The sequence below is a fragment of the Pithys albifrons genome, chromosome 26 (genome assembly GCF_047495875.1).
Source record: "Pithys albifrons albifrons isolate INPA30051 chromosome 26, PitAlb_v1, whole genome shotgun sequence".
Classification (NCBI taxonomy): domain Eukaryota; kingdom Metazoa; phylum Chordata; class Aves; order Passeriformes; family Thamnophilidae; genus Pithys; species Pithys albifrons.
Genome location: NC_092483.1, coordinates 3780930 through 3796857, shown reverse-complemented (window position 1 = coordinate 3796857; position 15928 = coordinate 3780930). Strand labels below are relative to the sequence as shown.

General features: G+C 47.1%; 1 long non-coding RNA gene across 7 annotated transcripts in view; it reads right to left on the bottom strand.

Moving 5' to 3' along the window:
- Nucleotides 1-3523: 3523 nt before the first annotated feature.
- Nucleotides 3524-15928, bottom strand: part of LOC139683011 (uncharacterized) — a 28285-nt gene continuing 15880 nt past the window's right edge. For 3 of the 7 annotated variants that reach the window (XR_011699713.1, XR_011699711.1, XR_011699717.1), the window contains 3 exons: nt 8248-8376; nt 7708-7902; nt 3524-6925 (listed from right to left, as the gene is read on the bottom strand). This is a non-coding gene — a long non-coding RNA (uncharacterized lncRNA). Of the gene's footprint in view, nt 6926-7707; nt 7935-8247; nt 8377-15475; nt 15727-15928 lie in introns of those variants that run through there. The other 4 variants (XR_011699715.1, XR_011699716.1, XR_011699712.1 and 1 more) reach the window with 4 other exon arrangements.

The window sequence follows — 15928 nt, the reverse complement described above, 5'->3', positions numbered from 1 at the left end:
AGGTCTTCTTACCCACCACTTATGTACCCTCAGGGAGCACTCAGTCCCTCCCCCTGGGCGGGGACTCACACAATGGGTGATTAACTCTGGGAGCCAGGGGGTGTTGAGCTGTTGATGGCCCATTAGCAGCTCCGCCCCCCTCAGGCTGGGTGTGAAGGTGATAATGGCTCCCTGGGCAGCTGCTGCTAATGGCCCATTGTCCTTGGGGAATGAATAGAGGGGGTGGAATACACAGGTTTGATCACCCCCACACAGGGTTAGCTGGTCCCTCCAGCTGAACTAGGACAGCTTGTCCTACCGGGGTCTCTGGGTCTAAACCAGAATAAAGCTGTAAGCTTTTTCTTAGTCTTGCTAACCATTCTGTGGGGCTTTCATCTTTCTTTTGGTGTTCACTAAAAGCATTGTTAATGTTTTGTCCTCTGGGGACGATTTCTCTAATACCTTGAACAATAATATCCCTCAGATCTGCCATATGTGTCCGATCTCCTGGGTCTTGATTATTCCAGTTAGGCCGCTGTAAAGGCCATTTAGTGCCTGCGGCTGGGCCATTTTGATGTCTTATATCCCAATTTCTCATTCCAGCCCTTCGAATAATTTCTCTTTCTTCTACTGTGAATAATATTCTTAAAATAGATTGTATTTCATCCCACGTGTATAAAATGGGACCCAGGAATTGGTCTAACCTTTCGGACACAACAAGTGGGTCTTCCAACAAATTTCCCATTTCTTTTTTAAATTCTCTTACGTCCCCTGAATTTAAGGGAATTGACACAAATCCCACCCCTGGTTGGGGACCTCCCATAGCTATTTCCCTTAAGGGCTATAATTTATTCTCTGATCACCCCTTCTTCCCAGTCTGACTCCTAGTAACTCTTCTAGCTGGTCCCGGAGACTGTGATGGTGAGGATGTTGGGGAATCCTCAGAGTCTGTTAAAGGATCTGGCTGAGGAGCAGTAGGTACTGCAATGGGTGCAGAGGGTGGAGCGGGGACAGGAGGGACATAGGGAGGAGGGGATAGCAGGAGTTCCTCAATTTTCAAATTCTTTTTCTTAGTTTCCTTTTTCTCTTTAAGTGGATATAGATATGTCTCGGTTTCTGATTTTACCCATAAGCTTGCATACTCACTTTCTTCAGGATCAAAAGGTTCTTTGTTTTTAACATAATTATTTAATGCGTTACATAGGCAGTCTTCAAATGTCCCAAATATGGGCCAATAAAGACTGTCTCCTCGGATTTGTCTACCTCCCCATACCTTCAAACAATAATTTACCATCTTTTCTCTACTCTTTCCCTGGTTAGAGGGCCAACTATCCCAACAGGTCATCATGAACCCTAAGGGGCTATCAGGGGGTATATCCGGGAGCCTTACTTCAAACCCTCCTATGGGATCAGAAAATTTACTCTTTTTCTGTCCCATCTTCTAAAGTGCCTTCACACACACACACTCGTTTCCTCTCATTCGTGGCCCATGCCTTCACAGGCAATGAGAACTGCACTACATAGAGAGTCCGCATTCACTTGGTTCTGTAAGAACCTCCCATTCACTGCACTCCAGGAAACCCTTCCCCAACCGAACAGAATCGCACAATACTTACTCGTCCTTGGGTCTCTTGTTTGGGCAGTGTGCACCAGGATTACGGGGTTGTTTATGGCTGCTTTCGTTGCTCCTTCTACTTGCCCTCTAGGTTCGGGTGTCCAGAGTCTTGTCCCGTAGAATCTGCGTCCAGGACCGTCTGTTGGGATGACAGGAGCGCTCTTCCTGTCGATGATCCCACGTCCAAGGCCTTTGGATCCGAGTCACGGCACCAGAATTGTTATAGGCACCTAGGCGTTGGCTAGAATATCAGCGTTTATTTTATTTAATAAGGATAAAATAAGTAATATTATTTATTAAGAAAAAAAGAACAAACAGAAATTGATTTTAATAAGTGATATCAGTGTCCAGCTCTGTAAGCCCCAGCCTCAGTGATTTCATCTTTTTGTGAAGGCAAGAGAGGAGCAATACAGTGCTTGCAGCGTGGCAGAACACTGAACGACCTAGGAGACCAGCTCCCAAAAGGTTCATCCTGGACCTGGGCCAAAACTTCGCTTATATTCACTTTTCTGGCATAGGCCACGCCCCCTTGCGCAGACGCAGTTCATGTATTTCGCAAGAGTTGTGCAACCTATTGCTCTTTTGCGCATGCCCAGTTCCTGTATTTCGTAAGAGTTACGCAAACTGTGTCCCTTCTGCACATTTTCAGTTCTGTGGCGCAACATTCTGCGTTGTGTAAGATTGAGGTATTGCGCAATAGTTGCTGTCCAGCGGTCGCTGGGCTGGTCTCGTGACCTTCCATTTGGCAAGCTGGAGATGGTGGTAATGGAGCTTCCAAGACGGCCAGGCTACTCCAAGCAGGGGTCTGGTCACAGCACTGCGGTGGTGGTTCACCCTGATGCGGCCGTGGGGCTGAGGTGGCTCTGGGAGGGACGTGGTGGCGGCAGCAGACGTCCTGAAGCAGCGTGGGCACGGCGACCACTCTAGGCGGTGGCTGGCCAGTGGCGGGCTCGGCGGGAGACCGGAATTTTATTTATTAAAAACGGGGGAGAACTGACAGGGCTGCTGTGAGACTGTGCAGGTTTGGGGAAACGGTGAACCGGAGCGTGGACAGCCCGGGATGGGGAGAGCGGACGCGGCGCCAGTTCCATGTAAGGGAGGAGGGCGGTTGGGGGGAAGCCAGGATGGACCGGGGTGGGGAGGAGGACGGGGACCGGGGGCTCAACAGAAGTTTTTTGGCCTGTGGGGCTTTGGTGCGGCACAGAGCTGCGCTGGGGCTGTGCAGGGCCGGGGCCACGCGGGCTTGGGGAGGACCGGCATGGCTTGGCAGCCAAGGGCAGAGCCGGGCCGGCACAAGCCGGTGGCTGGCACGAGCAGCCTTGGGGCTGGGGTCAGCAGCAGCGGCGGCGCCGGCTGGGGCGAGAAACCGGGACGGACCGGGGTGGGGAGGGGGAAGGGGACCAGCGGGGCCAGCAAAACCGGGCTGGGGGTTTACGGGATTTTGTTCCCAGTGGGGTGGCATTGAGGTGGGAATGGGGTTATGGAGTGTGGAAGGGTGCTTTAGCCGGCGTGGGGTCGCACAGATCTGGTGCAGGGACCGTTTGGGGAGATGGTGGGCAGCATGGGTTTGGAGAAGGGCTTTGCCGGATTTGGGGAGACCAGCAGGACCGAGACAGAGCACAGGGCCGGGGGGGGTTGTCCGGGCGCTGGCTTGGGAAGGGGGGAAAGGGCACTATAGCGAAATTCACGTTGGAGGGTGGGGGAGGCTCGATAAGGGAAAAACTGGGGGGGGAGAAGGGGGTAAGCGCCGGGCTGAGAGATACCAAAACCAGGATGGACTGGGTTAGGGTTAGGGTTAGGGAGAGGGGGACACGGGAATGCAGACTCCAGAGATCCAAGCCGGAGGCAGGCTCTCCCATCCCCCTGCGGTGGGGCTCTGGCAAGCTGCGGTTTCAGTTCTTTTGTTCTGTTGCCGTAAAAGTCTGTAAAAAAGACTCCAAGCCAAGTTTTGTAGGAGATAAGATAATGGGCAGGCACTTTAATGAGCAACTCCGCTCATCCAGGAATACATAGATGCGCGCACGCCTGCAAGCTCTAAGTTCTATAGCTTTTATAATATAACCTATCTAATCACTACTGTTCACATGTCCAGTTCTACTTCTGTCTTTTCCCAGTTCCTACCCGTTGAATTGGGGCTGGGGTCGTTGGGACCCTTTGTCTTCATCTACCTCTTCTTCTTCAGCACACAAAGGTTCTTTGGACGCTCTCCAGGGCTTCGGGTCACACTGCTCCATGTTTATGTTCTCTCTGATATTCTTTAATCTGGTACCTTGAGAAAGAGACTAATTAGCTGGCAGATCTTAGCTGCCTGTTCTGGAACAGGGGTAGAGATAGGAGGACTTTATACAATAAGCTGCTAAATATTAATTCACTAAAATCTACAGCATTACATCTACTGTGTTCCTAAAATCTACGAAATATGAAAATTGAAAAATCAAAAAAACACTTCGGCATCAAGTCCCCCCTTTTAGAAACGGACAAAACTCAAAATTTTGTTCGCTTCTACTTTCCATACTTGAAATTGTACTTAAGAGATGACCAGCATTTGCAACATTTGATCATGCAATAAGCAATTATGCAAACACTAACTACATATATCACTAACAAAAACAGCTGTTTTATCCAGGTCCAGTTCGGCAACCATGACGTGAGCTTGTGGAAAACATCGTCCAGGCCTAATGAGACATTATCAAGGGTTACCTGATGCAGAATTTTGGTTTGCTTCCGAATTGCAGCCAGATCTTTCTCAATTCCTCCACTTTGGTCTATGTAGGAACAACAACTAGTGTTAATGACTTTACACACGCCTCCCTGTGAGGCTAGTATCAAATTCAGGGCCATTCTATTTTGCAAAACTACACAAGACAAACTGTGGACCTCTTCTTTTAAAGCTGTAATAGCATCTGTGGTTTTATCTTGGAGGTTTTTGAGGATAGCTGAGATGTTGACAACTGCTTTCTCTAATTCACTTACTCCCAGGGATGGAATTGCAGCCCTGACTATGCTGTGGAAAAGTGTGGGATGATCTATAAGGGGATTATTGGTTCTCTTTACCCTTCTGGGATAGATTCTTCCCCACTCCTCTTGTTCATCAATTTGGTCAAGGATTGTTATGTTTGGTATCACAGCTCCTAAGGTACAGACCCTGTCTTTATTGAGGGGTAAAACTTTCCAGGCTTCATTTTCGCAGATCCAGTACCACCCTGAGCCCTGTTTAGGGACTATTCTCCAGGGTCGTGCAGCCATTTTTATTACCATTATTGGGGTTAACCCTTTGGTAGCTGTGCTGCTGTCACAATAGGTAGGAAGGGTGACATTTCCGGTAACATTAATAAACAGACAGGGAAGAGTCTGATCGTCTTGACTGAGAATTACATTGCTATGGGGTATTGAATAATAGGCTCTCTCAACTAGTTTCCATGTCCCTGGGACTCCGAAAGTCTCACCAAAGTTTGTCTCGTTCATTAGAATGCCAATTAGGGGCCAATCACTTTATCATCAATCGCTGGCATTTGTGTACAAATCCAGCAGTCAGTTTTGTGAAGGATTTTAGACACATTTTGCACCAGGGTCACATGTAAATTTTGATTCCACACTCGCATCATAGTTACTGACTGTACAGACCACATGTACAGAAGAAGCAGTCTAAGCCGCATCATCGTCATCAGTGTCCGGTTCTGCTTTGTCAATTGTCTCAGGAATCGATGCTTTCTTCACTCTGGAGTAATGGAACCAGGGTCCTTTCCCAGCAACTTTAACTGCAGTAAAAGAAGTCAGCAGGACTTGGAAAGGTTCTTTCCAATTAGCTCGCAGTGCATTGTTGTCCCACCATTTGACGTAGACTCAGTCTCCGGGCTGGAACTGATGAGCAGGTGTGTCTAGTCCGATTGGTCTGGATAGCTCAACAAACTTCTGGAGTTTCTGTAAAGTAGAGCTTAAAGCCATTAAATACTTTTGTAAATCAACTTTCCCTTTTATGTGAATGTCCCCCGGGAGGTGCGGAGCTTGGTATGGTCTCCCATACAGTATTTCATAAGGGCTTAAGTTATCCTTCCGCCTTGGTTGTATACGAATTCTCAGGAGAGCCAGAGGCAGAGCTTGAACCCATGACATGGATGTCTCTTGACAAATTTTACTGATTTGCATTTTGAGGGTACCATTCATGCGTTCAACTTTGCCACTCGCCTGAGGCTTGTAGGGGGTATGCAAGTCCCAAACAATTCCGAGGGTGCGACACACCTCCTTAACTATGGTTGCAATGAAATGTGTCCCTCTGTCTGATGACATTCCCAGAGGAACTCCAAATCTTGGAATTATGTGGTTAAGTAGAGCTTTTACCACTTCCCTTGCTGTGTTTGTGCGACAGGGGTATGCCTCAGGCCATTCACTGAATGTGTCAACTAGTACCAGTATGTATTTGTACTCTTCCCTGGGTGGTAACTCAGCAAAATCTATTTGCCAATAATCTCCAGGAAAGTCTCCAGCCTTTGTTACCCCTAGCACCACTCTCTTAGTTGTGTCAGGATTATTTTGCCTGCAAATTTCACATTTGCTAATAATGGATTGCACGACCTCGGTCATGCCTGTCCCTATGATTACCTTTTTTAAGTGCTTTAGAAGGTTTTCACCTCCCCAGTGTGTAGCTTCATGTTCCTCCAGAGCTATTTCTCTAAGGATTGGGGCTCTAACTATGACCTGTCCTGTGGGTGTAACCGCTTATCCACTTTCTTTAATTTCTGCATTAAGGGACTTAATTAACTGCTGGTCTTTTTCATGGTATTTTGGGGTAAATCCTGTCAAGTCAATTTCCTTTTGTGGTATTACTGGCAGGATGCCTTTTTCTGCAGCCCTTTTTGCTGCTTGATCAGCAAAATGATTTCCCAATTCAGGGGCTGTTTTCCCCTTTTGGTGAGCTCTGCAATGAATGATAGACACCTTTTCTGGTTTCCAAATGCTTTGCAGAAGTGCATTAATTTGGTCTGCGTGTTTGATTCCACCGCCCTGAGCAGTTAACAGGCCTCTCTCCTTCCAGATTGCTCCATGGGCATGAACCACGCTGAAAGCATATTTAGAGTCTGTCCAGATATTTACCTTCTTTCTTTCGCTTAGTTCCAGGGCTCGCGTTAATGCAATTAGTTCTGCTTTCTGGGATGATACATCTGCTGGTAAGGCTTTTTCTTCAATCACCTCATCTTTCGTTGTGACGGCATATCCTGTCAAACGCTTATCATCCTGCATGAAGCTGCTCCCATCTGTGTACAGCTCCCAGTCTGGATCCTCAAGGGGTGTGTCCTTCAGGTCTGGTCTGCTGGCGTAGACCTCCTCCAGTGTCTGTAAGCAATCATGTTTAGGCACACTGTCAGTTAGAGTTGAGGACAGAAACATGGCAGGATTTACATTGGATGTTGTTTTCAGGGTAACATCATCCTGTTCCAACAACACAGCTTGGTACTTGAGCATTCTGCTAGGGGACAACCAGTGACCCCCCTTTTGCTCAAGCACTGCCTGAACTTCATGGGTTACATACACGACAATGCATTGTCCCAGGGTGAGTTTCCGAGCTTCTTGGGTCAGGAGAACAGTAGCAGCCACAGCTCGCAAACATCCTGGCCATCCCTGGCTCACATTGTCTAGCTGTTTGGAGAAGTAAGCCACAGCCCTGCGCTGGCATCCTAGGGTCTGTGACAGTACCCCCAGGGCAACACCCTGTTGCTCATGTGTGAACAGTTCAAAAGGTTTGGTTAAGTCTGGCAGTCCCAGTGCTGGAGCTGACATCAAGGATTGTTTCAGCTGTTTAAATGCAGCTCTAGTTTCATCTGTCCATTCCACGACTCCTCCCCGGGCTGCCTTCAGTGCTCCCATATAGGGGTTTGACTAATAGTCCATAATTAGCCACCCAAAGTCTGCACCATCCTGCCATGCCCAGGAAAGCCTGCATCTCTCGGACGGTGTGGGGCTCTGGGAGACGGCAGATGGCTTCTTTTCTGTCTGCACTGAGCCGTCGATGTCCCTTGTATATTTCCAGCCCCAGGCAGATGACTAGTTCCTCTGCAATTTGTGCTTTCCCTTTTGAGACTTTATATCCATTTAGACCCAAAAAATTTAAGACTTACAGTGAATCTGATGCATTCATCCTGGCTTCTCGTGCCTAGCATCAGATCATCAGATCATCGGATTCCCTCTGGCTCCTTCCTTCTCCATTCCTCCAGCTCCTTTCCTAGTTGGTTCCCGAATAGCGTTGGGCTGTTCTTATAGCCTTGGGGTAGAACTGTTCAGGTGAGTTGGGTCTTTCTTCCTGTTCCAAGGTTCTGCCATTCAAAAGCAAAGAGCTCTTGGCTATCTTTATGCACAGGAATACAGAAGAAGGCATCCTTGAGATCAAGCAGAGTAAACCACCCTAAATCATCAGTTAATGTGGTGAGCAGGGTATATGGGTTGGCCACTACAGGGTGTATGTCCTCTGTTATTCTGTTAATTGCCCTTAGATCCTGCACTAAATGATAGCTCTTGGAATCGGCCTTTTTCACAGGCAGGATAGGGGTATTATATTTGGATTCACATTCTAGTAATAGCTTAAATTTTAGAAACTTTTCAATTAGGGGTGCTAATCCTTTCAAGTTCTCTAGGCTCAAAGGGTATTGTTTTTGTCTTACCGGTGATGCTCCTGGCTTGAGAGTGATGCTTACTGGTTCTACTTGCCTGGATCTTCCAGGGTAATCAGTGGCCCATAATAAGGGGATGACAGCATCCTCTACCTCTGCTGGGATCTCCTCGTGGCTTTCCTGTATGAAAAAGGTAGCTGCTTCAATATATTTAGTATCAGGAATTATGACTTTTATTTTCCCCCCTTTGCAGAATTTAATCTCAGCCTCCAATTTCTCTAACAAATCTCTGCCTAGTAAAGGCTTGGGAGAGTTTGGCATATAAAGAAATTGATGAGTTACCCAGTGCTTGCCTAATTTAAACTTCAGAGGCTTAAAGAAAGGCCTGGTTTCACTTACCCTGGTAGCACCAACCACAGTTATAGAATCATGACTGTTTCCCTTCCAAGGGGTTTAACACAGAATAAGCTGCACCTGTATCAACCAAGAATTCAACTTCTTCTTCCCCCAGCTTAGCTATAACCAGAGGTTCTGCTGGGGTAGTAACCTCAGGTCTGCTTCATGCATTCTGACTCACAGTCAGCTGCGGGGCTGGAGGGGGAAGAGGAGGGTTTTCATCCTTTCTCCGGTCTGGGCAATCCCTTCTCCAGTGCCCCTTCTTTCTACAGTAGGAACACCTATCATATTGGCAATGATGTTTACACTCCTTATGTTGGGTATTGTGTTTACGACGCTCCTGGCAGTTACAGTGTCCATGACCGTCATCTTCCTCCTCCAATTCTAGCACCTTTGTTTTACCCTTTTGTTCTCTATTCCGGTATACCACCCAAGCTATATCCAGCAACTCACTAATATCCTTTTTGTCCTTTGCTTTCTGCAGTTTCCTCCTTATGTCATCTGCAGACTGGCCTATGAACAAATTAACCAAATTCTTTTTCCCTGTGTCTGATTCTGAGTCTATATCTGTGTATTTGTTTATGACATCTTTCAGCCTATTCAAGAAATCAGTAGGAGACTCATTTTTGTCCTGTTTTACTTCATACAGTTTAGCCCAATTCACTGCTTTTGGGATAGCATGTCTGAACCCATAAACCACATACTCCTGGTATCGTGTCAGTGCTTCCCTCTGTGCTGGAACATTAGGATCCCATTTTGGATCCATTGGGGGAAATATCTGCAGAACTTCCCTCAAAATCTGCCCAGCTGCCCTCAGCAGCTGAATTCTAGGTCTTGCTGCCCTCTTGACCATTTCTTTCTCTGTGCTATCTAGTAGGGTGTCCATCATACCTTCAAGGTTGAACCAATCCAGGTCTTGGGTCTTTATTGCCCTTTCTACATAATTAGCAACCTTATCGGGATTGTCTCTATATGACCCCACTGAAGCCTTCCACTGCTGCAGCTCTACCAGTGAAAAAGGAGTTTTTATATACATAGGACCTTGGTTTCCCATAGCCTGCCTTAAAGGAGCTTCTAGCACAAGCTTTTCCTTCCCTTTTCTTGTTCTCCTAGCTATGGGATCTGGATCTGATAAGGCAGTCAGCAATCTCTTCCCTACTTTCTTAGTGGTCGCCACAGAAGCTTTCACTTTCGGTCTTACTACGGGAGCTTCCTCCTCCTCTGAGCTATCCGATTCATCACCTGAAGGCTCCACGTCTGATTCCTTATTCCTGGGGAACAAAAGTGGGGGGAGGCTTCCCCTCCTCTGTTCCCTTGCTCTCTGTTGCTGTGAGCTTGAAGCAGGAAATTCCCCCGCTGCCCCCCTGCCTCTGCTCCGCGGCTCTGTATGCCAAGGCGGAGCAGTGGGGACAACCCCGCCTCCACTGTACCCACCTGGGTACAGATATAAACTATACGGGTAAGGAATGGGAGGTGTTAAGGGGAAGGAGGCGTGCCTGGCCCTGCCCTAAAAGGCAGGATCGAAAGCTCCTATGTTGTATGGGGAGGGTCTCTCCATTTTGGGTGCCACCCCAACTTCTCCTGCAGCTCCTCCCACCACACCATCGCTCGCACTGAAGTCTATGAGATCAGCTGGTCCTGCCGGCATTGCCGTCCCTGGGGGGTCAAGCACAGCCCCTCCAGGTCTATGATCTCCCCTTCCCACGGGCTGATCCGTTCTAGCCGTGAGATGTGTTCCAGCCTGAGCCCCTGCCCCGGCTCCGGCCGCTCCTATGGCTCCTGTTGCTATGGTAACCGCGCCTGGCTGATCGAATGCCCCGGCTTTCCCCGCCGTGCCTGGCCGCAAAGCTGCAGCCCCATCAATCGCTTGCAGAGCATCAGCTCCGCTTCCACCAGCCTGCCCGCTCTGTGCCGCCAGCTCTCCCGGTGTCGGTAAGGGGACAAGTAACTCCCCGTCTCCAGCAGCCACCCCTGCTGCTGCTCCACCAGGTCCCGCTGGCACCCCTGGGCTGGGAACTGCTGCTCCAGCAGCCCCTGCCCCCATGCTGGGACCAGACCTAGCAGCCACCGCTGCTCCCACCCCGGGACCGGATCCAGTAGCCCCTCTGGCTGCTCCAACTTTCAAGTTTGGAGCAATTAAGAGGTCCCAATCTTTTTCCTTAGGGATATAAACCTGGCTAATATCCTCTTTCTTGCTTTTTCCATGCCATTTCCCCTTTGCCTTTCCCAGAACAAACACAGGCTCTCCTGAGTCCCCAGCTGGGGAGTCAGCCTTGGAATTACCCTTCTCATACTCTCTCATCCATTCTGGATGGGACAAAAAGGCCAAAAACAACTCAGCATACTTCACTTCATTCCATCTTTCCTCTGTATGCAAGATCGAAATTAGCTGTAACACATTCTCTAGCACAAAAGACCCAGTTTTGGGCCAAACCTTTCCCCCATGCTTACAATGGAGTGGCCACATATTAAGACAGAGCCTACACAGTTCCTGTTTCTTCAAAGATGTTTCAGAACCAGTAAGAGGACTCCAGTGATCTAAAACCAAGCCTAAAGGGGAATCTTTTGGTATCTCTTCCACTGAACTCTGGACACAGCCCATAGTGATTCTTTTACCAACACCACCACCAATGCCTCAGGCTAAACCAGACAGCTTTGACTCCAGAGTTTACAAGAGGCGTCCCTCCTGCTGTTGTTACAGTAAAATCAAAAGTGAGCAATTCAGATCTATAGAAAAACCTTGTGAGATTGAGCTATCAGCCAGAAGCAGGAAGGAGCTCAGCTGCTGCTGGCTGATAGGGAGGAGGTTACTCCCCAAGAATTCACATAGTAGGAATTCACAGGACTCTGCAGGGGCACGAAAACAGCCAGGATGAAATAATATAAACATGGGACTTGTGAGAGATAGGCTTTAACCAATTGAAGTATCTGGCATGGTGGTGTGTTAACTCTTTTAGCCAATAAGCTGTAGTCCTAACCCTATATCAACTGTGTGCTTTGTGTAATAAAAGGTCTTCACTATAAACTTCATAAGCTTGTTGGTGAGTCCAGTTCCTCCGCCGTTTATAAATTGTTTACTTTAACTGGCGCCCTAATACGGCTGATACCCTCGGACATGAGGAAGATAATTCCCTCGGATGGCTGCACTTCCCTAGCCCTGCACCCTGAAGAAGAAGCAGTAGGACACGAGGATGAGGCGGAGAAGTTTCCAACCGAGAGGGACCACTGCCCCGGTGGTCAAGCAGGACCGCTGTGCCCCGCGGAGCCTGAGGCAGAAAAAACGCGTCATGGAGCGACAGGAAAAGTCGTCCGGAAGATCTTGCTCAAAAATTCAGGTGGGCAAGCGGTTGGGGAAGAGATGGGGATAAGCTCTTCCGTTTATATACTTTCTAAGAAAGGGATTTGCCATAATTTTTGGACTTTAAAGTAGTTTTGAAAGTGGGCACAAGATGGAGACTTTTTTCCCGGTGTTACGGCGTTTAACCTGTTTACGTGGGAAACTCAGAGATAGGAAGAAACTTGCAAGGGATGTGTTGCGGGACATTAGAACCGAAGGGACTGCCGTGGTTTTCCGCGCTGGCCGCGATCGGCTCTCGATCCCGCCGCCCCCCCCCCTTCCCCGCTGCGAGCTGACCTGGGGGACACCTTTGGAGGTCGCGCGCAGGCTCTGGCGGACGCCTCGCCTCTCCCCCTGCTCCCGCAGGCTCTTGCTGTGGCTCCGTTGTGGCTCCGGCTGCGAGGGCACTGCCGCCCCGCCCCGCGTCCCGCCGCCTCTTCTCGCTTTTGCCGCCTCCACCCCCTCCAGCCCTGGCAGCCATTGCGCGGGTCCAGCTCCCGCCGCGTTCAGGGAACGCTGCACTCCCCGCCACTCCTGCTCGCCACCCCTACTCCCCGCCGCCCTGCGAGGAGTCCCGGAATCGGGACAAGACAGAAAGCGCGACACGGGAACTGGGAGGAGAGCTGTGCTTGCAAAAACAGAAAGCCCCGTATTCCAGCTTTTCGATCCTGAGAGAATTTTTGCTGTGAAATTTGAAAATGGCGCTGCCACTCTGAGATGGGAGGGGCCAGCCCCCCCCTCTTATGGGGAGGGAGGCGGGTCCCTTGGACATGTCACCGTGGACAGGCGGAGCTTTGCATACGACATCAGCTCCTTGCACAGACCCCTGGGTAATGTAGTCTCGCAAAGGACTCTGGTTGTTGTGGTTCCAGCATACCCCTGACAGTCTGCAAGCCTGTCAGTTGACCAGAAAGCAGCTTGAGTGACCTTGCTTTAACAAACATCAGCCCAGCTTGCCTTTGAGACAACGGGACACAGGCACCTGATTCCCTGTGTCACAGCCTTACAATACATCATGCACAGACAAAATGCAGCATCTTTCTCCAGCAATTCGGAGCGCAACAGAGAAGCCTAGGAGAGATCTGTTGAACTGATTTCTCTGTTAATTTTGGCTTTTGTTAAATGGTTATAGAGTGTTCTAAGCTTTTAATAATTTGGAGAAAAGTTTCTATTTTTGTCTCCACAGGTTGAGGTCAGCGATGGATAAGAACAGCCAGGTTCCTCTGACTGAATCAAGATCAGTTAGCTGAACATCTGAGTGACTGATTAAAGCTTTTAATTTGATCCTTCGGATTCAAACTTCATAACACCTGATAGTAATTGATGTGTTTCCATTTGTTAGTATTAGGCATTTTCAAAAAGCTCTTTTTAGGAGTGCCAAAATGAATTACAACACATAATGGTTTTAGTTCTATAGCATTAAATTGGTTAGGATATGTTCTTTTAAATACAAGAATGCATATTTACCACAAGTAACACTAGAACTGCAAGACTTGGAAGTGTTAAGATCTGTTTTTATGAATATAAGACTTAATGCAACATAACAAGTTTATAGAAATATTGTTGTGTGGTGTTGTTCTATTTCTGTTAAGGTTTCTTAAGTTTCTTGATGCATCGATGACAATGCCTGCAAGAATGTTTTTTCATTTGTTACAGATAATGATGTTAAGCAGATAGGATAAAGTTTCTTCTTTTGTTAAGATAGTTAAGTTGTTAAGCTAATAGAATATTATTTTTAATTTGTTAAGAAAATAAGGATTTTAGGTAAAATCGAATAGTGTTTTTAATTTGTTAATAAATTAAGATGTTAAGCAGAATAAGTTAAGATTTAAAGTGTTAATTGAGTTAGCACAGTAATGTTAATTTGGTTAAGGTTTAAGTCATTAGAATAAGGTTGCATTTATAGCTTTTAAGTGTATTGTCAATTAGTACTTTCACTACAAATTCTAAAAATAAAAAAGGGGAGAAAACTATGGAAAAAGCAAAAAGAGAAAAAGAAAGATGATAATAAATAATTTGATGGATCCCCCCAAAAAAATCAGGGGAGAACACTAGTGACATTAACATCAGAAAAAGAATAAAGTAGTAGAAGTGACAGAACTGCAAGTAAAAACCAAGTCAAGATCAACAAATGATAAATGAAGTTAGCAAAACAAATTGCTCTAAAAATGACTTACAGATTTTTTTTTGGTGAATTTTTTGATGGTGACAATTGTGCTGCAGTTAACATCAGCTAAGGGCCCATGCTGAAGTGCTGCTGTTATCAGATGGAGTAGCCTTTTCCTAAAAGCCCATGCTGAAGTGCTATTGCTATTTTTGTGGCACAATTACAAAGAATTGTCAAGACGCCAGGATGTGTGTGTGTATCTATTCTCTGATGTCTGAAATGACTGATGAATGCATCTTTAAAGACCAAAAAACCAGCTGTAGAATGTAGATGCCTTGTCTTACCACTGATTTAAATATGCATTAGGCATGCATTATTGCAAAATAAAGTAGTTGCTTTTAATTTTCTTTGCTTTCAGCACAGCTTTTAGCTCAAGGCCTTAGTTTTGAGGAATTTGATGGATGTGCTGCATGAATTTGTCAGATCAGTGTCTTTTCATGCAGATTTAAGATAGCTAAAAGACTATATGAAAAAGCTAATGGTAACATCATCTGCTTTTGATATTTGGTTGAAAAGGCTAAGATTTAATGGTTGGTTATTCAATTTTCTGAAAGAAGGCCTAACAATTGTGTTGCAGCCCTGTAAGGTGGTCCTCCAGACCCACCTGAAACAGGGCTGCAACATCTTGTTTTAATCACTGTACTTGTTTTAGTTCTATTGCTTTGCCTATTGTAGTGTGTTGTAGACATACTTCACAAGTCAATGCTATAAATCTGAATTGCTCAAAATAAAGAAAGGGGATTTGTTGTTACAGTAAAATCAAAAGTGAGCAATTCAGATCTATAGAAAAACCCTGTGAGACTGAGCTATCAGCCAGAAGCAGCAAGGAGCTCAGCTGCTGCTGGCTTATAGGGAGGAGGTTACTCCCCAAGAATTCACATAGTAGGAATTCACAGGACTCTGCAGGGACACGAAAACAGCCAGGATGAAATAATATAAACATGGGACTTGTGAGAGATAGGCTTTAACCAATTGGAGTATCTGTCGTGGTGGTGTGTTAATTCTTTTAGCCAATAAGCTGTAGTCCTAACCCTATATCAACTGTGTGCTTTGTGTAATAAAAGGTCTTCACTATAAACTTCAAAAGCTTGTTGGCAAAGTCCAGTTTCTCCGCCGTTTATAAATTGTTTACTTTATCCTGCAGCCGGCCTCCCAGCCTGATACCCTCCTGCAAATGCTGCGTGGTTTGCCCTTCCCGAGGCTCAAGGGAAAACCCCATCACTCCCAGGCGAAATCCCTCGCCCTCCCAGGCCAGGAAACTGGCAAGGCCTAAGGCCAGTTCTCCCTCCCGGCCCGTCCGTATTCCTACCAGGGGCAAAAATCCCCCCTTTCCGTAGCCAAATGCCACAGAAACCCAAAGTAACTGCCCGTTATCTCACCTCTGTGGTCCGGACCAGGAATTTGAAGCGAATCAGGTCCTGTTTCCACCTTCTGGGCAGCCAAACTGTTGCCGTAAAAGTCTGTAAAAAAGACTCCAAGCCAAGTTTTGTAGGAGATAAGATAATGGGCAGGCACTTTAATGAGCAACTCCGCTCATCCAGGAATACATAGATGCGCGCACGCCTGCAAGCTCTAAGTTCTATAGCTTTTATAATATAACCTATCTAATCACTACTGTCCACGTGTCCAGTTCCACCTCTGTCCCCTCCCAGTTCCCACCCCTGTTGAATTGGGGCTGGGGTCGTTGGGACCCTCTGTCTTCATCCACCTCCTCTTCTTCAGCACACAAAGGTTCTTTGGACGCTCTCCAGGGCTTCGGGTCACACTACTCCATGTTTATGTTCTCTCTGATATTCTTTAATCTGGTACCTTGAGAAAGAGACTAAACAGCT